Below are 25,873 nucleotides of genomic sequence, written 5' to 3' on the forward strand. Positions count from 1 at the left end.
CCTCTCACAGAGAATCATCCCCTTCCTTTCTCTCTCTGACATCCTCTCACAGAGAATCATCCCCTTCCTTTCTCTCTCTGACATCCTCTCACAGAGAATCGTTCCCTTCCTTTCTCTCTCCTATATCCTCTCACAGAGAATCCTCCCCTTCCTTTCTCTCTCTGACATTCTCACAGAGAATCCTCCCCTTCCATTCTCTCTCTGACATTCTCACAGAGAATCCTCCCCTTCTTTCTCTCTATATCCTCTCACAGAGAATCCTCCCCTTCCTTTCTCTCTCTGACATTCTCACAGAGAATCCTCCCCTTCCATTCTCTCTCTGACATTCTCACAGAGAATCCTCCCCTTCCTTTCTCACTCTGACACCCTCTCACAGAGAATCATCTCTTTAACATTTTATCAAGCTCACTCTCTTTCTATAGAGAAATGTGCTTTTTATTATCACAGTCCAATGAGAGAATATCACTCTCTTTCTGTCTATTCCCTCTACCCCCGTTTCCCATCTCTCTCTCCCTCTCAGAAACTCTTAATCTTTCCCGCTGTGCTATTCGTAATTCATGAGGATTTCCCACATTTATCTACAACCATGTGTGACTGAATTGTGAGTACCCTGCATCCTTGTCTTTTTGCTACTGAGAGCAGTGATAGGGTAACAGGTACTAACTGTTGAAGTCATATGCCTCGAATAAAAGTGTGCAATAAGGAGAAAAACTAAAGATCTCAGCTAGTTACATCTGTCACAGTGTCGGCTACAGATAAGTGAATTACAGGGATGTGTGGGAAAGTAAGCTATTGTGTGTGTGTGTGTGTGTGTGTGTGTGTGTGTGTGTGTGTGTGTGTGTGTGTGTGTGTGTGTGTGTGTGTGTGTGTGTGTGTGTGTGTGTGTGTGTGTGTGTGTGTGTGTGTGTGTGTGTGTGTGTGTGTGTGTGCGTGTGTGTACGGGGCATCTGTGAGGGTGTATCAAGACCTCTCTTCTCTCTGTCTGAGTCACTGTTATTTAACCAGTTGTTTTAGTCATCCACCCTCTGTCTGTCCGTTGTGTTAGTCTATACACTTGTCGTTACTTTCAGTTGTGCTTCATATGGTCTGCTTTAAAATAGTCCATGTTCAAAACAGAATAAACAGTGTGTTTCTTTTGAACTTAGTTGTAAGAGTACAGCACATCTCTTTTTCAATGAGGCTATATTCATTTAGATACTGTTTCATCTATTTTGAAAGAGATTCCTGCTCTGATGAATAAGGGTGGTCTTGCTAGGAATGAGAAGGGATATTGGAGAATAGGGTCAAACTACCAACACTGCTAAACGCTAGCATGACATATCCACTCAGCAGTTTAGCGAAATATTGTCTCTGCATTACTCAATCACTCTATTTCCACACACACACACACACACACACACACACACACGGTCTTATACAGCTAACCGTGTAGGGAGACACACGGTTAGCCCCTAACCCTAACTTGTACCCTTACCCTTACCCTAACCCTAACCTTAACCCAAAACCTAACATTAACCCTAACCCTAGCATCTAACCCTAACCCTAAAACTGACCCTAGCTCCTAACCCTATTTCTAACCCTAAACCTCAAAGAAATAGCATTTGACCTCTTTGACTATTCTTGTGGGGACTTCACACGCCCACACACACACACACTGCTGCTCACCCTCAGAGAGAGGGATGTAATGGAGGGGATTCATTTCTTGTAGTTTGCAATGAAACCATCAGAAACGGTCAAAGGACAGTCAAATCAATCAAACGGAAATCAGCAGGCCGAGTTGAACGGAATGGCACCTACATACTTGGATGTGTCCCCAGTCTGGCCTAAGCTCCCTCTCCTCTGACCTACTTGGCTTTAGCCGAGGGGCTGAACAGGCGAGAGAGACTGCGATCGATGTAATCCAGAGATATGGATGCTGGCTGCTTATGCAGAGTGTTTCATTCATGCAAACATTGATCTGTTTACGATGGCAATATACTACAAACACAAACCAAACCAATCCAGCAGAACGTTGTCAGAGTCTCCAAAAGAGAAATCTGTCCCCAGGAGCTTAACGTAGATGTTCTACAGGGGTGACATGGCCTCTTCAGGTCACTTCAGCTCTGAGAGAAGAGAGAAGTAGAGTGTTGAGGTGTTTATCTGTAACAGAAGATGCCAGGTAAGGAAGTAAAGAGGTTAGATTATTGTTGATGGTCAAAGTAAAACATTCTAACTGCTTCAAGTGCTTTTCTGTTTCAGAGTGGAAGAGGGGAAATGCAGGGACAGTGTATTTCCATGGCAACGGGAGTTGTTGAAGCATTTTTTCTTCTTCTGGTGTTACTGTGGGGACAATAGTAATGGTATGGTACAACAGACACACACACACATAAACATACAAGCAGCCACAGGTCATGCCTAGATGTCCCTCGTAGTTATGTGGATGCTGAGTTATTATAAGCTGAAATCAATGGCTGTCATCTCTGGCTGAGTTGACTAATGTGTACAGGACGCTGCTGGAAAATATGGCGGGTTACCAAATGCTGCACCCACACACAGACACACACACACACACACACACACACACACACACACACACACACACACACACACACACACACACACACACACACACACACACACACACACACACAATAACACAGACACGCACACAATACAGAGTTTCAGATCCTTATCTATTATCAGCCAGGGAACTGCAGGAGCAGAGGACGGAACCTGGGCCTGGTCATTTTGGTATGGCTGGGTCTTCTTAGGACACAGCGTTGTACCAGAACTCAGTTTCTTGGCCATTTCTCAGAACAAGAATAGACTGAGTTTCAGAAGAAAGTTCTTTATTTCTAGCCATTTTGAGCCTGTAATCGAACCCACAAATGCTGATGCTCCAGATACTTAACTAGTCTAAAGAACACCAGTTTTATTGCTTCTTTAATTAGAACAACAGTTTTCAGCTGTGCTAACATAATTGCAAAAGGGTTTTCTAATGATCAATTAGTCTTTTAAAATTATCAACTTGGATTAGCTAACACAACGTGCCATTGGAACACATGAGTGATGGTTGCTGGTAATGGGCTTCTGTATGCCTATTTAGATATTCCATAAAAAATCAGCCGTTTCCAGCTACAATAGTAATGTACAACATTAACAATGTCTACACTGTATTTCTGACCAATTTGATGACAAATGTGCTTTCTTTCAAAAACAAGGACATTTCTAAAGAACCCCAAACTGTTGAATGGTAGTGTATATCCCGGCTCCGCGGTGCCTACATTATGGCTTAGCATCGTTTCGACTTAGAGAAGAAAATCTCTCAAGTCTAACGGTTTTGGCTAGAACATGGGTCTAGTGTCTTTAGCTAATGCAGTGATCAGTGGTATCCATAACCTGACCAGACTTCCAGACAAATGTGCGGCTGGTGATTTATTAGCAATGTAAAAAGTCCCTCTGATGGTAAACAGTTAACCTTTGAGCCTGTCCTGCTTGTATACAGAGCCTGGATTTAATGTCCGTAACGATCTGGTGGGATGTCGTCAAGCCGTCTTCCCCTGTGTCCTCTGCTTGGTCATTTAATTAAGATTGGGTCAGTATTAGACAATCTGCAGAGGAGAGGAGAGGCCACGAGCCTACGCCCCTTCGTCTACACCCCTTCTTCAGTGATTGGTCAGCAGTACTACTCCTAGTATTATAGGGAACAGTGAACTGGATTCTTCAATGAAGTGTTTGTTGTCATTCAATGAGAGAAGACTCGTTTTCATGCTCATTTTTTAACTTGAGAAACACTGCACCAAACGTCTTAGCTAATGTAAAATGGCGTGACTAAGACTTCCTTGGCAAAACGTGAACATGTATTACAGATTTCTTGATTGATCTTAGATTCATTCTGACTATTTTAAGGAAGTGTATACTGGATATGTTGTTGCTACGGCGTCTCAAGAGGGACAAACAGTAATATTGGAGCTTTTTTCCCCTCGTTTTTCATTTAAGGGAGTATGCAAGGCCCCTTCGCCTAGTCGAGTTCTGATAGGAGCAAACCTAGTATATGGGCACCTTTAACAATACAATTGCTTCTTTTCCCCTGTAAAATCAACTCACTTTATTCTTAAAGTAGACAATGAAATATGTAATTCTTGTAAAATATATAATTTATTATAGAATAATTGACTACAGAGTCGTTCCATATGAATTCAATATCTTTCCAACTGCACCCCTTTAGAGTTGAACAAAATCTTCCAAACATGTCCTCCATCGTTAACACGTGGAAAGTGCGTGGGCGACAGAGAGAAACAAAATAGTGCAGTTTGAGGGCATGTGACGGAGAGCGATGCGGACACCGGAGATGGGGGTGTGAGCGGGTGAGTCTTGTTGAGAACAAGTTCTCATTTGCAACTGTGACCTGGCCAAGATAAAGCGCAGCAATTCGACACATACAACAACACAGAGTTACACATGGAATAAACAAAACATACAGTCAATAATACAGTAGAACAAAAGAAACAAAAAGTCTATATACAGTGAGTGCAAATGAGGTAATTTAAGGAAATAAATAGGCCATGGTGGCGAAGTAATTACAATATAGCAATTAAACACTGGAATGGTAGATTGGCAGAAGATGAATGTGAAGGTAGAGGATCTTGTGATCGTCTGTATGTTGTCATTTGTATGTGTATGTTTAGTATTGCAAACAAAAAAAGTGATTGAAATCATATGGAACGACCTTATAGTATACAACTTTGACTATAAAACTGTTTTCATTCTAAATCTTGGCTCTGTCTCTGTGTCCTGGTCTGTTTGTATCCACCTGCCCAGGCCCAGGGTGGCAGGCTGGCGGAACGGCACTACAAGCTGGGTTTAGAGAGGTGTGTGTGTGGGTCGGGTGGCAGGGCCTAGTCAGGGCCCGGTGGAGGCAGAAGGTGGAGAGGCAGAACCACGACAGGTCAGAACAGATCTGTTGACAGCTTGGCTGAGGACCACAACACCGGCATGGAAGAGGTAGGGAGTCTTATTTATATTGGTGTGTGTACGTTGTGTGTACAGTATGTGTTTTTGCCTTCAGTTGTGTGTGTGTGTGTGTGTGTGTGTGTATATGTAGTGTGTTAGACACAAACACGTTACCCGTGTGAGTGAATCCCCAGAACACGGCACTCATCTGTGTGGAGTCTCCTATGATGAATGGCTGAAAGGCCCAGAGAAAAGAAGAGGACGAGACAGAGAAGGCCGCGATGTAGACAGGTTCATCAGCAACCTCTGTGAATTTAAAATGACTTATTTTCTTTTCTCATTCAGTGGTTAGAAACTAGGGGGGGGGGGGGGGTTTAAAGCATGAGCTGGCGCACACCCAGAGTCAATTATTCAGTGTAGAGGTGCTGACTAACGGCGAATAAACTGTAAGCTATACAAACCAGAAACAAGAGGGGAACATGCAAGCACCTGCAGAGCTTTTGCGGGGAGAGAGAAAGGGAGAGACAGATAGAAAGTGAGGTGGAGGGTGCAGAGAGAGAGAGAGAGAGAGAGGACAGTGCAGCAGTGTAGCCTAGTGGTTGTTCATTAATGGGCACCACTACTGTCTTTGGCATAAGGAGTGGCATGTTACAGAGACTGGTACCCAGACTTACTCGCCTCTGCGCAAGCGCTGTCGTATGATGTACAAATACTAGTGTTAATGTGATGCTGTCACCTACAGAGAAACTCAGCCAGGGGAAGATCATTGACTTTAATATGCAACACTGTCAGTGGGTGCATCATACAGGTATAGGTAAGTGCATGAGCATAATATACACACTTCAGTAAGCACACAGGCATTAGATAGTAACTGTAGATTCAAACACTTCACTACAGTACCCGTCAAAAGTTTGGACACACCTACTCATTCAAGTTTTTATTTTTACTATTTAGAATAAAAGTGAAGACATCAAAACTCCGAAACAACACATTTGGAATCATGTCGTAAACAAGTTTATATTTTTGATTCTTCAAAGTAGCCACCCTTTACCTTGATGACAGCTTTGGCTTTCTCTAAACTAGCTTCAACTGGAATACTTTTCCAACTGTCTTGGAGGAGTTCCCAGATATGCTGAGTACTTGTTGGCTGCTTTTCCTTCACCCTGCGGTCCAACTCCTCCCAAACCATCTCAGTTGGGTTGAGGTCAGGTGATTGTGGAGGCCAGGTCATCTGATGCAGCACTCCATCACTCTCCTTCTTGGTCAAATAGCCCTTGCACAGCCTGGAGGTGTGTTGGGTCATGGTCCTGTTGAAAAACAAATAATAGTCCCACTAAGTGCAAACCAGATGGGATGGCGTATCGCTGCAGAATGCTGTGGTTGTCATGCTGGTTAAGTGTGCCTTGAATTCTAAATAAATCACAGACAGTGTCACCAGCAAAGCACCCACACACCATCACACCTCCTCCTCCATGCTTCACAGTCGGAACCACACATGCGGAGATCATCCATTCACCTACTCTACATCTCACAAAGACACGGCGATTGGAACCAAGAATCTAACATTTTGGACTCATCAAACCAAAGAACAGATTTCTACCGCTCTCATGGCCATTGCTCGTTGTTCTTGGCCCAATCAAGTCTCTTCTTCTTATTGGTGTCCTTTAGTAGTGGAGGCCTGATTCACGCAGTCTCCTCTGAACAGTTGATGTTGAGATGTGTCCATTATTTGAACTTTATTTGAGCATTTATTTGGGCTACAATTTCTGTGGCTGGTAACGCTAATGAACTTATCCTCTGCAGCAGAGGTAACTCTGGTTCTTCCTTTCCTGTGGTGGTTCCTCATGAGAGCCAGTGTCATCATAGCGCTTGATGGTTTTTGCGACTGCACTTGAAGAAACGTTCAAAGTTCTTCACATTTTCCGTATGGACTGACCTTCACGTCTTCAAGTAATGATGGACTGTCATTTCTCTTTGTTTATTTGAGATGTTCTTGCCATAATATAGACTTGGTCTTTTACCAAATAGGGCGATCTTCTGTATACTACCACTACCGTGTCACAACACAACTGATTGGTTTAAATGCATTAAGAAGGAAAGAAATTCCACAAGTTAACTTTTAACAAAGCACACCTGTTAATTGAAATGCATTTCAGGTGACTACCTCATGAAGCTGGTTGAGAGATTGCCAAGCGTGTGCAAACTGTCATCAAGGCAAAAGGTGGCTGCTTTGAAGAATCTCAAATATAAAATATATTTTGATTTGTTTAACACTTTTTTGGTTACTACATAATTCCATATGTGTTTACCTCATAGTTGATGTCTTCGCTCTTATTCTACAATGTCAAAAATAGTACAAATAAAGAAAAACCCTTGAATGAGTAGGCCAAACTTTTGACTAGTACTGTATGTTGTATGTATGTACTGTATGTATTCAGATAACTTAAAAAGCATAAATTCTACACAGCATGTCGCAGTAAACAAAGCCTACCTTTCACCAGACTAGAGGTCGACCGATTAATCGGAATGGCCGATTAATTAGGTCCGATTTCAAGTTTTCATAACAATCGGAAATCGGTAATTTTGGATGCTGATTTTGCCGATTTCTTTTATTTATGTATTTATTACACCTTTATTTAATCCTTTATTTAAACTAGGAAAGTCAGTTAAGAACACATTGTTATTTTCAATGACGGCCTAGGAACGGTGGGTTAACTGCCTTGTTCAGGGGCAGAGCTACAGATTTTTACTGTGTCAGCTCAGGGATTCAATCTTGCAACATTTCGGTTAACTAGTCCAAAGCTCTAACCACCTGCCTCACAAGGAGACTGCCTGTTACGCAAATGCAGTAAGAAACCAAGGTAAGTTGCTAGCCAGCATTAAACTTAATCAATCATAATCACTAGTTATAACTACACATGGTTGATGATATTACTAGTTTATCGAAATCCCAGTCAGTCTACCCCTTGACTGTCACCTCATAGTAGAATCTCCCTGAGGAGAAGCCCTTCTTTCCTAGAATACCGGTACATGAGGAAAATGTCTTTGGGTTGTTAGGGAGAGTCTGTCTTCTGTCTACATGCCTCACTTGTTTCCTATACCCAGACCGGATGAGGCCAGAATTTGCTGTATCAGGGTCCAGAGTCACATCCACTGCATACAGCTGAATCCTCTTCATTTCAGTATCACAAGTCAAATTCTTCACTCCACTCCACTCCACTCCAGAGTGTCTGCTCCAGCTTCGACAACTCTCCTCAGGTTCCCCACACCCAGACCTGCACGCCATCTCGTATCTCTCGCTCTGCTTCTCTCTTGCTGAGGTCTATTGAGTGTGTGATCTACTGAACATTCTGCATTCGTTCCTGGAACATCTGCTACACTTCTGCCTCTGTCTTCCCTTGGCTGAGCCTTCCTCTCGCCACACTGTTCCAAGTACAGCGGGGTTCCCCAAACTCGGTGCACGTTTTGGTTGTTGCCCTAACCCTACCCAGCGGATTCAAATAATCTACTCATCGTCAAGCTTTGGTCATTTGAATCAGCTGTGTAGTGTTAGGGCAAAAAAACAAAACGTGCGCCGAGTTGGGGAACGCTGGTGTAGAGGGACAGTGTAGTGAGTCTTGTGATCTGTTTTCATGCACGTCTGGTCAGTCCTACAGTACAGCTCCAGGAGTTTGTCATGCTCCTTACACACCCTGTCTTCCAGGTTCTGCACAGGGTTGATCAGTTTGTGTCTCTTCAGGGCTGGGACTATGTGAGGCTGCAGATGAGTCTCTAAGTAAGAGTTCAGATATTCCAGGCCGGGCTGCAGGGCCTGGAGCTTCGTTCCCGTGCAGACATCACAGGCCACTCCTCTAAGCTCGGTATGGCAATGGTCTGGGTATGGCAATGGTCTGGGTATGGCAATGGTCTGGGTATGGCAATGGTCTGGGTATGACAATGGTCTGGGTATGGCAATGGTCTGGGTATGGCAATGGTCTGGGTATGACAATGGTCTGGGTATGACAATGGTCTGGGTATGGCAATGGTCTGGGTATGACAATGGTCTGGGTATGACAATGGTCTGGGTATGACAATGGTCTGGGTATGGCAATGGTCTGGGTATGGCAATGGTCTGGGTATGGCAATGGTCTGGGTATGGCAATGGTCTGGGTATGGCAATGGTCTGGGTATGGCAATGGTCTGGGTGGTCTGGGTATGGCAATGGTCTGGGTATGACAATGGTCTGGGTATGACAACAATGGTCTGGGTGGCAATGACAATGGTCTGGGTATGGCAATGGTCTGGGTATGGCAATGGTCTGGGTATGGCAATGGTCTGGGTATGGCAATGGTCTGGGTATGACAATGGTCTGGGTATGACAATGGTCTGGGTATGACAATGGTCTGGGTATGACAATGGTCTGGGTATGGCAATGGTCTGGGTATGACAATGGTCTGGGTATGACAATGGTCTGGGTATGACAATGGTCTGGGCTGCTGGTAACTTTCACTTGAACTGACTTCCTGAACTGAGATCTGGTCTCCTATCAAATGATTTTTTTACACATTGGACACTGGCACAGGTCAGTGGTATCCCAGTACTTTCTAATACAGATCTTGCAGAAGTTGTGTCCACATGGAATGGCTACAGGTTCAGTGAACGCGTTCAGACAGGAACAGGAACTGCTATTCAGACAGGAACAGGAAGTGCTATTCAGACAGGAACAGGAAGTGCTATTCAGACAGGAACAGGAACTGCTATTCAGACAGGAACAGGAACTGCTATTCAGACAGGAACAGGAACTGCTATTCAGACAGGAACAGGAACTGCTATTCAGACAGGAACAGGAACTGCTATTCAGACAGGAACAGGAACTGCAGACAGGAACAGGAACTGCTATTCAGACAGGAACAGGAACTGCTATTCAGACAGGAACAGGAACTGCTATTCAGACAGGAACAGGAACTGCTATTCAGACAGGAACAGGAACTGCTATTCAGACAGGAACAGGAACTGCTATTCAGACAGGAACAGGAACTGCTATTCAGACAGGAACAGGAACTGCTATTCAGACAGACTGCTGGCAGAAGCCAAATCTAGACACCTGTGTGTGTGACTGTTCTCTCGGTTCTGTCCCACTGGGCCCACACTGGTTCAATCCAGTTTGTCTCCATGTCATTTTAATGAAATTACATTGAACCAAAGTGGAATAGACGTGGGGGAGGGGGGGGGGGTCTGTCTGTATTATCAAAGGAGGATGTGAGACCGTTCTCCTGTGAACAATACAAACTCCGTCTCTTAACGTTAACATACAGTTTGACTGTTCTTCCTGGGTGTCACGCCTTCGTCTTAGTATTTTGTGTTTTAGTTTATTAGTTGGTCAGGCCACGGTGTGACATGGGTTTATTGTTTGTTGTATTTAGTGGGGGTTTTTAGTTATTGGGATTGTAGCTGATTAGGGGTGTGTGTTTCATAGGTTTGGCTGCCTGAGGCGGTTCTCAATCAGAGTCAGGTGATTCTCGTTGTCTCTGATTGGGAACCGTATTTAGGTAGCCTGGGTTTCGCTTTGTATTTGGTGGGTGATTGTTCCTGTCTCTGTGTTAGTTTCACCAGTCAGGCTGTAATAGGTTTCACGTTTTGTTGTTTTGTATTTATTCGTTATTTCATGTATAGTTTCGTTATTTGTTTTCACTAATAAACATGAGTAACAAACACGCTGCATTTCGGTCCGACTCTCTTTCGACAAACGAAGAACGTCGTTACACTGGGAGACGGAATCCTCTACATGGGTGAACCCACTTTGATAATCTGGTATAATAGAGTAGTTCTTCTTATCCATCATGTTCAATCATCTTCTGACACAGAGAGGGAGGGGCAAACGTAATGAAAAAGAAGAGGGCGAGATGACAGTGCAGCAGCGTAGCCACTCTAGAAAGAGGCCCGATTTCCCGACTTGCCAATTTCGAGTTGGATGACCGTTCAAAACGTATCTTCCCAGTCAGAGCTTGTCTTTGTCCGAGTTCCCAGTTCTCATGAACTCACTGAAGTCTGTGATTTCCCAGTTCTACGTTTCCAGCTGTTTTGAATGTGGAAAAAGTCTTGCTGGATTGACAGCATGGCCAATGTTGAATGTTTATCCTTTAAAGCTTGGAAAAGAGACCCTTAAATCCAGACTTGGAACACACTCCACTGAACAGCAGGCTAGTGATAGCTTTTCAGTGCTTGCAGTTAGCCACCGATTCCTTCCAAACCACTCATTGTTGAATTTGCGATTTCCTACTTGTTGTGTAATGTTCATGCCCAATGGCTGATGAGCACCGATACATTTGATCTATAATTTCTGTTCCTTATTTATCTTCATATGACAACAACTGAAAAGGATTGGCCAGTAGATTGTCAACTTGATTCATGACGATGACTGCTAGATTGTTAGCTAAGATTTTTTTGTTATGATGTTGACCTGGTCAGTCCAATCAAAGCTACTGTAGACATAATGTAATTTGGCCTCAATTTATCTGTGGCCAATGACCTTAAACCTTCTTAGATGGGCACTGCTAATGTAACTCTATGGCAGACAGAATTTTCGAGCTCTACCTGTAGATTTGGTTGGTGACGTAGAGAACATTACCAACCCCGACAATCCGTATTTTCCACTGGCTGCCTCACCACCACAGAAAGCGCTGAGCTGGGCTGAAAACCCTGCATTTTGGAGCTGCCTTACTCAAGAAAACAAAAAAGAAACCATGTTTGTTTATTAATTGATTTGCAGGTGTACTACACAGGAGGTTGGTAGTACCCTAATTGGGGAGGACGGGCTCGTGGTAATGGCTGGAGCGGGATCAGTGGAATGTTGTAAAATACATCAAACACATGGTTTCCGTGTGTTTGAGGCCATTCCATTTGCTCCGTTCCAGCCATTATTATGTACTTCTTCCGATCTTTTCCACAAACACTGGCTTTACCAGCTCTCGCCCACTAGGTGGCACTACATCCACTGTCAGACATGTAAGAGTTTGGTTGTGTACGAAATCTGTCTTGCCACTACTTACTAAAACTACATACTGTGTACTAATAGTACTACATACTATTTAGACTGTTTAGTAAAAACGTATGCATTAGTAAAAACGTATGCATTAAGCAACAAAACATACTTCTCATTCATACTGAGAAGGCGTCATCTGATGCATAATCCCGCTTCTTCACCATCATGCGTTCGTTTTTGTGGAGCGTATCCCCTATTCAGATTATCAACTGTTGTCAAAAACATGTTGTCAAATTTCACATAGCCAGGGCTGCCAATTTTTGAAGAAAACTTGGAGTGAGATTTGTTATGTGAATTTCATTGTCCCCTGGCACAACCCCTAGACGAAAAACGATACTGTTTCAAAGCTTATTTCCTGCAATTCTACTTATTTTGATTACACTTAGTCACATGACCAGGGTGTAAAATGTAAAAAATAAAATCCACGGGTCAGGTGTATTCAGGCTGCTTTGAGCATTCAATTAACACTCAAAATTAGATGACTTTGTTACTTTGACATTTTTGGGGGGATGAAATTTAAAGTAACATTTTTATATTAATGGTCGATGGCAGTGGATAACCAAATTGTAGATTGCAGTCTCCTTATCCATTGTCAAGCCCTGACCATAGAAAGCCTTTATTTTCTATAGTAAAGTAGGTCAGGGCGTGACTAGGGGTTTAGTCTAGTTTATATTTTCTATGTGGGGATCTAGTTTGTTTTTTCTATGTTGGTGTTTTGGTATGATTCCCAATTAGAGGCAGCTGGCTATCGTTGTCTCTAATTGGGGATCATACTGAAGTAGCATTTTTCCCCCCTGTGGGTTATGGGATATTGTTTTGAGTTAGTGCACGTAGCAGTCTCTGTAGTCATGGTTTGTTATTAGTTTATTGTTTATTTGTCTTTGCTAAATTTCACTTTCTTTAATAGATTATGTGGAACTCAACATACGCTGCACCTTGGTCCGATATTCAGTCCAACGAACGTGACATCCATAGACCGCAAGTTAAGGACACAAACATTTTGTAATTTGGGTGACCTATCTCTTTAAAATGGGGGTGGAAGAAAATCATGCTTGCTCTCAGGAGGGTTGGCCTCACCTGAAGTGCTGGCTGTTTGAAAATGTTCTTGTTATAACCATTAATTTCTCAAAAGCACCCGACCTTCAAGAAAAATCTAATGAATGTCTCAATATTCAGGTGGTATATGCGTACTAGTTGAAGACCCTTGCAATCATCTTACTCTACATGGACAAAATATGATGCGTTTATGAGTTGTGAGTCCCCCTACCATCTCTGCCTAAAATGTACACAATACTAAAATACAATACTTTTTAAATGGATTACTGGAGCATTTATTATCCAATGCTTATTTGTATGATTGATTCATGAATGTCTGCAAAAATACGCAGCCTCATATAATTCATTTTCAAAGAGAAAAGTAGGCAGATCAGATTCCAATTACGTGATTACGTGATGGTTGTGTTGTTGCAGTAGTGTTATTGCTGACCAGCAGAGTAATTACCCGTTATTTTAGCCCTTAGTTAAGAAAGAGATTTGTTCCACTGATCAGACTAATTAAATCAATAATAAAATCTCCTGAAGTTTCCTGCCCCTACACCCTAACCAAATGATTCCCCCAGGTCCTAAAGCACACCAGTGCATTGTGTTTGTGTCACATTTCCAATGAAAGTTGCTCCCCTGCTTTGTAAAGTTCACTGTCAGTTTCACACTCATATTGAGGGGCATTTTCTTTAGACATGCATTCAATCCCCTTGATCCCTTTACATAACTAGACCAATCATTTATGTTTACGAGCTGGTCATGGGTGCAACCCCAGACACGCTCAAGGTCCTAAACGATATCATAACCGCCATCGACAAAAAATATGGGCTGGAAAGTTAGGCCTAATTTTTGAAAGTACCCTGCTCAGATTCCTAATGACTTCTCAGATGTAATTGTTTGTGAAACGGGGACGGTTTCAAACATTGGGGAAACATTGGGGAAATGTAATTAGATGAACACAGACATATTTCTTTGTCCATTCTTAGTCATTGTGGTAATTTGTGTGGTTTTCAAAAATATTCTGCTAATATGTATAATGATGTAAAATTATATTAGATTTTTATCGAAGGCTAATTTCACTCAGACGTTCAAGTACGATGGTAGATTCCTGCAATGCTTTCACTACAAAGGTGATCTTTCCACCCCTACTCTTGTCCACGGTGGTCTGCAAACCCACAACCTTCTGGCCTGCAGCCCTGTGCGCTATCAAGACTCCTGTGTGGCCATGTAATGCATATAGGACGAATAACATGTTTTAAAACGGTGTCTAAGGCCGTTGTCTATGTCTAAGGCTCTGGCCTGTCCAAGAAGTGAGGGTAACAACCTGCTCTCAGAGCATTTGATATTATTCTGTACAGAAATATGAGACACTAAATTTAGTATGATATCTCACATTTTGTACGGTATGTATTCATTTGTGGATGTCCATCACCCATTTTAGTATGATATGTTATGAATTACAATTTGTATGATATGTTACGAATTCTGGTTAGGTGGCTAATGTTAGCTAGCTGGCTAAGGGTTAGGGTTAAGTTTAGGGTTAAGTTTAGGAGTTAGGTTAAAGGGTTGGGACTAGGGGTTAGCTAAAAGGGTTAAGTTTAGGAGTTAGGTTAAAGGGTTGGGACTAGGGGTTAGCTAAAAGGGTTAAGGTTGGGAATTAGGTTAAAGGGTTGGGACTAGAGATTAGCTAAAAGGGTTAAGTTTAGGAGTTAGGTTAAAGGGTTAGGACTAGGAGTTAGCTAAAAGGGTTAAGGTTAGGGGTTAGGTTAAAGGGTTAGGACTAGGGGAACGGTTAGCTAAAAGGGTTAAGGTTAGGGGTTAGGTTAAAGGGTTAGGACTAGGGGAAGGGTTAGCTAAAAGGGTTAAGGTTAGGGGTTAGGTTAAAGGGTTAGCTAAAAGGGTTAAGGTTAGGGGAACGGTTAGCTAACATCCTAAGGAGTTGCAAAGTAGATCAAAAGTAGTTGAAAAGTTGCTAAATGCTGTAGTTGTCCGTGATGAGATTTAAAATCAACCTCTCGTTATACATCCACCCTGACCAACACCCTATTTTCTTTGCCTTAATGTAACCATACCAGGCTGTGGTAAACGGTAGATATGTTGTCAGCTATTCACTGTGTTTTTAATTTTTATTCTGGGTATAGGGGAAGGTCACATTTTTTCAAGTGTTCAGGGGGGTTTATGTCCAATATACTTTGCTGAAGAGCAGCAGCTACAATCCTGCTACAGGTAGTGTGTGTGTGTGTGTGTGTGTGTGTGTGTGTGTGTGTGTGTGTGTGTGTGTGTGTGTGCGTGCTCTTGTATACTCCATTGGCTACTCCATTGCCTAGAGAGACAGGAAACATCCGGACTGGTTCGAAGAGAACAGGGACACCATCACAACCTTACTGGACAAGATGCACAAAGCGCATAAGGCTACTCTCAACAGCCCCACATCTACTACCCTCCGCCAGCAATGGTGTGCATCACGCAAGGAAGTGCAAACAAAATTGCATGCTCTGCAAATCAAATTTTATTTGTCACACATGGTTCGCAGATGTTCATTCGATTGTCACAAAATGCTTGTGCTTCTAGTTCCGACCAGTAATATCTAACAAGTCATCTAACAGAACGAATTGTGGACAAATAAGGCACAGGAAATCCAAATTTATGCAGACAAAAACATGCACAATTTCTACAACTTAGCTAAAGCTACGTATGAACCCAGAAGTTGCCATCCAGTTCTGGGCTAACATGGTCGTCTATGATGACAGTAATTGTAAGGGGTGCGTGTTGGTGGCAGGGAAGTCAGGAGCAGGAGAACAAACTTGGTATAAATGGAGTTGTTTTAATAAATGCTGATAAAAAATAAAAAAAATGTACAAAATAACAAAAGTGAGTACAAAACCCGTCGCACACCAACACAATACATGCACATCACATACAATCAAACCATCTCCGACAAGGACATGAGGGGAAACAGAGGGTTAAATACACATGTAATTGATGGGATTGTAATCAGGTGTGAAGATAAGACAAAACCAATGGAAAATTAAAAATGGATCAGTGATGGCTAGAAGGCCGGTGATGTCGACCGCTGAACAACGCCCGAACAAGGAGAGGGGCCGACTTCGGCGGAAGTTGTGACAGTCTCCCCCCCGATGTGCGGCTCCAGCTCGTCGGCACCGACCTCGGGGACGACCCGGAGGGCGAGGCGCAGGGCTATCCAGATGGAGACGATGGAAATCTCGCAGCATAGAAGGATCCAACACGTCCTCCACCGGAACCCAGCATCTCTCCTCCGGACCGTACCCTTCCCAGTCCACGAGGTACTGAAGGCCCTTCGCCCGACGTCCCGAATCCAGTATGGAACAAACAAAGTATACCGGGGCCCCCTCGATGTCCAGAGGGGACGAAGAACCTCCCGTACCTCAGACTCCTGGAATGGGTAGCCACCACCAGCCTGAGGAGAGACACATGGAATGAGGGGTTAATCTGGGGGAAGCTGTAACCTGTAACATACCTCGTTCACTCTCCTCAGGACTTTAAATGGCCCCACAAACCGCGGACCCAGCTTCCGGCAGGGCAGGAGTAGGAGCTGGTTTCGATCCTCACTGCGGTGACGGTCTGCGCCCACTTTCTGGCGCAGTACGGCGTGCTGAAGGTGGACATGGGCGGCCTTCCATGTATCCTCTGCGCGCCGGAACGAGTCGTCCACCACAGGAGCCTCGTCTGACTGATGCCAGGGAGCCAGAACCGGCTGATACCCCAGTACACACTGGAAGGGAGAAAGGTTAGTGGAGGAGTGGCGGAGCGGGTTCCGGGCCATCTCTGCCCAGGGCACGAACGCTGCCCACTCACCCGGCCGGTCCTGTCAATAAGACCTACCCACATCCTGGTTAACTCTCTCCACCTGCCCGTTACTCTCGGGGTGAAAACCTGAGATAAGGCCGACCGAGACCCCCCGTTCCATGAACGCCTTCCAGACCCTCAACGTGAACTGGGGCCCCCGATCAGACACTATCCTCAGGCACCCCGTAGTTCCGGAAGACGTGTGTAAATAGAGCCTCCGCAGTCTGTAGGGAGACCGGGCAACGGGAGGAGATGACAGGACTTAGAAAAACGATCCACAACAACCAGGATCGTGGTGTTACCCTGTGAAGGAGGAAGATCAGTTAGGAAATCCACCGACAGGTGCGACCATGGCCGTTGTGGAACGGGTAAGGGTTGTAACTTACCTCTGGACAGGTGTCTAGGAGCCTTGCACTGGGCGCACACCGAGCAGGAGGAAACATAAACCTTCACGTCCCTAGCTAAAGTGGGCCACCAGTACTTCCCACTAAGACAGCTTACCGTCCGACCGATACCAGGATGACCAGAGGAGCGTGACGTATGGGCCCAATATATCAGTCGGTCGCAGACAGCAGACGGAACGTACAGATGACCAGCTGGACACACAGGGGGAGAAGGCTCTGCACGTGACGCCCGCTCAATGTCCGCGTCCAGCTCCCAGACTACAGGCATCACCAAGCAAGAGGCGAGGAGTATGGGAGTGGGATCCATGGGCCGCTCCTCTGTGTCATACAGCCGGGACAATGCGTCTGCCTTAACGTTCTGGGAGCCAGGTCTGTAGGAAAGGGTAAACACAAAACGGGTGAAAAACATGGCCCACCTTGCTCTGCGAGGGTTCAGTCTCCTCGCCACCCGGATGTACTCCAGATTGCGGTGGTCAGTCCAAATGAGAAAAGAGTGTCTAGCCCCCTCAAGCTGACAGCCAACAACTCCCGATACCCCACGTCATAGTTTCACTCCGCCGGACTGTGCTTCTTCGAGAAGAAGGCACAAGGGCGGAGCTTCGGTGGCATACCTGAGCGCTGAGAGAGCACGGCTCCTATCCCAGCCTCAGATGCGTCCACCTCCACTATGAATGCCAAAGAGGGATCCAGATATGCCAGCACGGGAGCCGAGGTAAACAAAGTCCTCAGGTGACTAAAAGCCCTGTCCGCCTCAGCTGTCCAACTGCAAGCGCACCGGGCCCCCCTTCAGCAGGGAGGTAATGGGAGCCGCTACCTGACCAAAACCCCAGATAAACTTCCGGTAGTAGTTGGCAAACCCTAAGAATCGCTGCACCTCCTTTACCGTGGTGGGAGTCGGCTGCAATGCGGTCACTCTCCATCTCCACCCTTGACTTGGAAATGTGATACCCTAGGAAGGAGACGGACTGATGGAAGAACAGGCATTTCTCAGCCTTGACGTACAGGTCATGTTCCAACAGGCGACCAAGCACTTTGCGCACGTTCTTACACACCAATCTCAACTAAACGTTTCTGTATGGACCTTGCTTTGTGCATGGCGGCATTGTCATGCTGAAACAGCAAAGGGCCTTCCTCAAACTGTTGCCACAAAGATGGAAGCACAGAATCGTCTAGAATGTCATTGTATGCTGTAGTGTTGTAACGAGTGCGCTGAGAGTCGGGAAGCAAGTACAGGGTCAATGAGTGTTTTAATACCGACATGAAACAGAGTCAATAACACCTGAGGAAAGAACCAATGGGAGTGACAGATATAGGGAAGATAATCAAGGAGGTGATGGAGTCCAGGTGGGTGTCATGAGGCGATGATGCCCTTGACGATGGTGACAGGTGTGCGGGATAATCAGCAGCCTGATAACCTAGAGGTCGGAGAGGGTGTATACGTGACAAGTGTTAAGATTTTCCTTCACTGACACTAAGGGGCCTAGCCCGAACCATGAAAAACAGCCCCAGACCATTATTCCTCCTCCACCAAACGTTATAATTGGCGCTACGAGTTCTGGGAGAAAACGTTCTCCTGGCATCAGCAAAACCCAGATTCGTCCGTCGGACTGCCAGATGGCAGAGTCCAATTGGCATTGCGCATAGTGATCTTAGGCTTGTGTGCGGCTGCTCGGCCACAGAAACCCATTTTATGAAGCTCCCAATGAACAGTTCTGGTGCTGATGTTGCTTCCAGAGGAAGTTCGGAACTCGGCGGTCCCGTTCTGCGAGCTTATGTGGCCTACCATTTCTCGGCTGAGCCGTCGTGGCTCCTAGGCGTTTCCACTTCACAATAACAGCGCTTACATTTGACCAGGGCAGAAATTTGACAAACTGACACGGTATCCGATGATGGTGCCAAAGTCATGTAGTCTATAATACAGAGACATGGCTTCACTTATCCAATGACAAACAGATTCGTTAAGAGTTGGGGTTCTTCGAGAAAAGTAGGAAGTAGTCCTTTTTTTGCGCACAACACTTATCATTTAGTCATTATGCTCCATTCCACCTTCCACTGTTCTGATGGTCGCTAAGCAACTCTCTTGCATGGTTGGACGTGAAACCATATTGGCCCCCTCTCTCTCTGTGTGCTTGCATGGAGACAGGCGGTCTGGTTAAGTGGTGTGGTGTGTTAGGGGTTCTGTTCTCACTCATGCGGATGGGGAGTGTAATTCAGTGGGAGAGGCAAAGTGCTGAGTGGGTTGGGCCTGGTTGGGAAAGGTCACAGCGCTCCCTGTCAGTGACCACCCCTCTGTACTCCCCACCAACACCCCCTCACTGGCCTAACACTCCACTGTGCCTGAACAGAATGGAGACGCACACACTCTTACACTCACACACTCACACTCACCCACGCAGACCGGCACTGTCATGCACCTGCCCACACGCATACACTCTCACACACACACACACACAGATTCTCTCACACTAAAATTCTTACTCTCTCTCACACACACACACACACACACACCCTCCTGTACACACTCGTCTCCCAGACAGCGGAGCCCTGCATCATGAGGGGACAGTCCGTGTGGTTGTGGTTCATCTAGCTGGACAGCTCCTCGTTACTTCTAATTAACTCCTCATTAATCACCCACTCAGCACTCTCTTATTCTCTATCATTACAGACTACAGTTTGATTTTCCTTTTTTTGTTGTCGTCGTCATTTGTCCATTAAAAGGTTGGTTATATCTGTGGCCTCCTTTCTCTGAGCTCAACCTTGCGCTCTCCTCTGACTCCGTCACACACAGACACTCACCACAGACACTCACCACAGACACTCACCACAGACACTCACCACAGACACTCACCACGGGCACTCACCACAGAGACACTCACCACAGACACTCACCACAGACACTCACCACAGGCACTCACCACAGACACTCACCACAGACACTCACCACAGACACTCACCACAGACACTCACCACAGAGACACTCACCACAGACACTCACACAGACACTCACCACAGGCACTCACCACAGACACTCACCACAGACAATCACCACGGGCACTCACCACAGACACTCACCACAGACACTCACCACAGACACTCACCACAGACACTCACCACAGACACTCACCACAGACACTCACCACAGACACTCACACAGAGACACTCACCACAGACACTCACCACAGACACTCACACAGAGACACTCACCACAGACACTCACCACAGACACTCACACAGAGACACTCACCACAGACACTCACCACAGACACTCACCACAGACACTCACACAGAGACACTCACACAGAGACACTCACACAGAGACACTCACCACAGACACTCACCACAGACACTCACCACAGACACTCACACAGAGACACTCACACAGAGACACTCACCACAGACACTCACACAGAGACACTCACCACAGACACTCACCACAGACACTCACCACAGACACTCACCACAGACACTCACCACAGACACTCACCACAGACACTCACACAGAGACACTCACACAGAGACACTCACCACAGACACTCACCACAGACACTCACCACAGACACTCACCACAGACACTCACCACAGACACTCACCACAGACACTCACCACAGACACTCACCACAGACACTCACCACAGAGACACTCACCACAGACACTCACCACAGACACTCACCACAGACACTCACCACAGACACTCACCACAGAGACACTCACCACAGACACTCACCACAGACACTCACCACAGACACTCACCACGGACACTCACCACAGGCACTCACCACAGACACTCACCACGGGCACTCACCACAGACACTCACACAGAGACACTCACCACAGACACTCACCACAGACACTCACCACAGACACTCACCACAGACACTCACACAGAGACACTCACCACGGGCACTCACCACAGACACTCACCACAGACACTCACCACAGACACTCACACAGAGACACTCACCACAGACACTCACCACAGACACTCACCACAGACACTCACCACAGACACTCACCACAGACACTCACACAGAGACACTCACCACAGACACTCACCACAGACACTCACCACAGACACTCACACAGAGACACTCACCACAGACACTCACCACAGACACTCACCACAGACACTCACACAGAGACACTCACCACAGACACTCACCACAGACACTCACCACAGACACTCACCACAGACACTCACCACAGAGACACTCACCACAGACACTCACCACAGACACTCACCACAGACACTCACCACGGACACTCACCACGGGCACTCACCACGGACACTCACACACAGACACTCACCACAGACACTCACACAGAGACACTCACCACAGACACTCACCACAGACACTCACCACAGACACTCACCACAGACACTCACCACAGACACTCACCACAGACACTCACCACAGACACTCACCACAGACACTCACCACAGACACTCACACAGAGACACTCACCACAGACACTCACCACAGACACTCACCACAGACACTCACCACAGACACTCACCACAGACACTCACGGGCACTCACCAGACACTCACCACAGACACTCACCACAGACACTCACACAGAGACACTCACCACAGACACTCACCACAGACACTCACCACAGACACTCACCACAGACACTCACCACAGACACTCACACAGAGACACTCACCACAGACACTCACCACAGACACTCACCACAGACACTCACCACAGACACTCACCACAGACACACCACAGACACTCACCACAGACACTCACCACAGACACTCACCACAGACACTCACCACAGACACTCACCACAGACACACTCACCACAGACACACACCACAGACACTCACCACAGACACTCACCACAGACACTCACTCACACAGACACTCACCACAGACACTCACCACAGACACTCACCACACGGGACACCACGGACACTCACACACAGACACTCACCACAGACACTCACCACAGACACTCACCACAGACACTCACCACAGACACTCACCACGGGCACTCACACAGAGACACTCACCACGGGCACTCACCACAGACACTCACCACAGACACTCACCACAGACACTCACCATAGACACTCACCACAGACACTCACCACAGACACTCACCACAGACACTCACCACAGACACTCACCACAGACACTCACCACAGACACTCACCACAGACACTCACCACAGACACTCACCACAGACACTCACCACAGACACTCACCACGGGCACTCACCACAGACACTCACCACAGACACTCACCACAGACACTCACCACAGACACTCACCACAGACACTCACCACAGACACTCACCACAGACACTCACCACAGACACTCACCACAGACACTCACCACGGGCACTCACACAGAGACACTCACCACGGGCACTCACCACGGACACTCACCACGGGCACTCACCACAGACACTCACACAGAGACACTCACCACAGACACTCACCACAGACACTCACACAGAGACACTCACACAGAGACACTCACCACAGACACTCACCACAGACACTCACCACAGACACTCACCACAGACACTCACACAGAGACACTCACCACGGGCACTCACCACGGACACTCACACACAGACACTCACCACGGGCACTCACCACGGACACTCACCACAGACACTCACCACGGGCACCAGTGATTTCAGCCCTCTACTGATTTATTCTACAGATTTCACCTTTTTTTAAACCACAACCATCTCTTGAGGTTGAAAAACAATTTTTCGAGAGAGAGAACCTGGCTAGAAAGGTACTAAAGACGTGGGATGAAGAGGAGAGTTATAGGGTGGGAGATGCGCCCCGATGCGCCCACTCTGTCGTCAGACTGAGGACAAAACTGATTATTGCTACAACCTAGAAAACATATCATTGATTGTGATTATTGCTATGTTATTAATCACTGTTTAATCCTTTGCGTTCTGCCCTGCATCTCTCATATAGTGATGTCCACCGGCTCTGAGGAGGGGGAGAATGAGGAGAGGAAGGCACTTCCAGCAAGTGTACTACGACTGGCACACAGATCTTCTCCTCACACACTGGCTTTACTGACTCTTGCCCACTAGGTGGCACCACATCCACTGTCAGACCGGTAAGAGTCAGTGGTTGTGTCCGAAATCTGTCTTGCCACTACTTACTAAAATGACACACCGTGTACTAATCGTACGACATACTATTTAGAACGTACTGTTTACTAAAAACGTATGCATTAAGCAACAAATATCAACATACTTCTCATTCATACTGAGAAGGTGGCATCTCATGCACAATCCCGCTTGCTCCCCGCAATTGTATTTTTGTCAATCCCGTGAGTGTGAAAAGACGATCCTCTTCCTCGAAGGAGGGCAGCGAATTCTACTTGATGAAAAGCCAGAATGACATCCTGGCATTTGAAGAATAATCAATTTTTCGAAATTTCACATAGCCTATTATAACACGTTCTATTCTCGTATACACAAAAAGACATTTAGAACTCCAGCAGCGTACGGGTATTCGGGCCACTGGCTGCCTCACAAATTACATGACACCCTGTTATTCCCCAAAGGGTGAAAAAATAGTTGATGATAATTTAGGATTACCATGAAATCATACTATGACATAAGGAGGTCATATGTGCTCATGACAAGTCCTACATTACTCTATTGTATGTTCTGGCTGTAGTGTTACATTACTTGCAGAGAGCAAATGAGGAACTGGAGTGAATAAACTGGAGTGAATCTGCGAATCGACTTTGCTCTCTCTGAATCAACTGGCTGTCAAGTGGTGGTGGGTAGGTTTGGCTAATCAGCACCTCCAATTCAGAGCCCCCCCCCCCCCCCCCACACACACACACACCAACAGGACACACTCCTCTGCCGCACAAATACACACCATCAAAGTAGTGAGGTAAACACACACACAGCACATGCACATAACTTGTGTATACCTCTGTACACACGTTATGTACACTCTGCACATCACACATCGCACACACAAACAAAACTACAGTTATTACACTTGTTTTGTTGACATTTCAAATGAACAAACCTTTTTTTTCCAGACAAATGAAACATGCACAGCCAAAATGTTGTGTGCAGGAATCATTTGATCCAAATAACGTTACTAGATTCTTGTGGATACCATGATCGCACATATAAACAATGTACAACATATATATTTCTAATGTTCTACAATAAATGTGAATTTCCACGAAAAGGGTTATAAAAGTTTCCGGAATTTCACAACCCTCCACAGACACAAACCTGACAAGTTGGCAATATATAAACACAAGAAGTGTGCTTGGAAATGTGGGAGTTTTTGTTCCTGCCTCATATGTTCAGGAATTACACTTAATTACAGTAAAGTAGACTAGAGTTTCTTAACCCTGCACACACAGGCTGTTACTACAGCTCAAGAGGAAGAACTGAAAGCCTTGAAGAAGAGCTTATCAACTGGTAAGAGCAAGGTTCCACTCTTCCTCAAAGTGGCATCTATCTATCTATGTCCTTCTTGACATCTACTTGATTGTTCGGTCATTCATTCAATCCCTTGCCCAGCCAAAGGTGGCCTTCTCTGCAGCTCTCAGAGACTCTGGTGGTGGGCATATTGGACCCTTCACAACCAATACCCCTTTACAGTACAAAAGAGTCTTCTCTTGTGTGTGTGTGTGTGTGTGTGTGTGTGTGTGTGTGTGTGTGTGTGTGTGTGTGTGTGTGTGTGTGTGTGTGTGTGTGTGTGTGTGTGTGTGTGTGTGTGTGTGTGTGTGCGTGCGTGCGTGCGTGCGTGCGTGCGTGCGTGCGTGCGTGCGGTCAATCAGGTAGTGTTATTTATCTTCCTTCATAGGCATCGTCACAGCCAGAGGGATGTACTGCTTCCGCTACTCCATGTACAGCAACAACTCTGGCCGTCCCAACTCTGTGGTGTCTCTGATGAAGAACAGTGAGATGCTGGTTACTACGTGGAACACTGATGACAGTATGAATGTCCACGAAAGCGCTAGCAACGCAGCGGTAGTGCAACTGGAGGTGGGAGACGGTGTGTATATCCAGCTCTGGGCTAACAGGGTCCTCTATGACGACCGTAATAACTATAACACCTTTACTGGGTTCCTACTGTTCCTGTGTAACAAGACCAGTTGACCAGGTTTTGTAAAAATGTGAATTGATTGACAAGATATTAATTTGGCCACACGGTATAGGTTTTCAAAACAAATACATCATATCTGTATGAGTGAAACGAAATAAAAGTGAATTGTCTTACTGTGTTTTATCTGGTGGTTTTCTGGCCCCTTCCTGACTAATGTGTTAAACGGACCTATTTGGATCTGTAAATGTCTCCGGAGGCCACTAGCTAGGTCATTACCTAATGTAATGTTACGCCAGGGTATTAGTGTCCCTGTGCTGTGACAGTCAGTTGACACCATGGAAATCCTGTGGGCTGAGCTGCTCGCTGCTGCTGCCAGAGATGCTGGATCAACGACAAGACGTCTAAACAACAGGCCCACTGCGGCCAAGGCCATTGTCTTACCTTTGTACTGACGTTGTGTGTGTCCTGTGGATGTGCGTACACACGTCATATATCACCACAGAGGAGCCATAATGACAAACTGCAGGAACACTGAACGCATATAGTCGCTGGTGAAAGTCTACACACCTCTTA

General features: G+C 45.9%; 1 long non-coding RNA gene across 2 annotated transcripts; it reads left to right on the top strand.

The window, feature by feature from the left end:
• The first annotated feature begins 356 nt into the window (after positions 1–356).
• On the top strand, positions 357–25,347 carry LOC135543949 (uncharacterized). Of its 2 annotated transcripts, none has more exons than XR_010456273.1 (5): positions 357–601; positions 2,239–2,339; positions 4,801–4,983; positions 23,180–23,327; positions 25,058–25,347. It is a non-coding gene; the product is annotated as an uncharacterized LOC135543949 (long non-coding RNA). The 2 variants fall into 2 exon arrangements; XR_010456274.1 differs by lacking the exon at positions 357–601 and adding an exon at positions 2,085–2,158.
• The last annotated feature ends 526 nt before the right edge of the window (positions 25,348–25,873 follow it).

Source organism: Oncorhynchus masou, chromosome 8 (genome assembly GCF_036934945.1).
Source record: "Oncorhynchus masou masou isolate Uvic2021 chromosome 8, UVic_Omas_1.1, whole genome shotgun sequence".
NCBI lineage: Eukaryota > Metazoa > Chordata > Actinopteri > Salmoniformes > Salmonidae > Oncorhynchus > Oncorhynchus masou.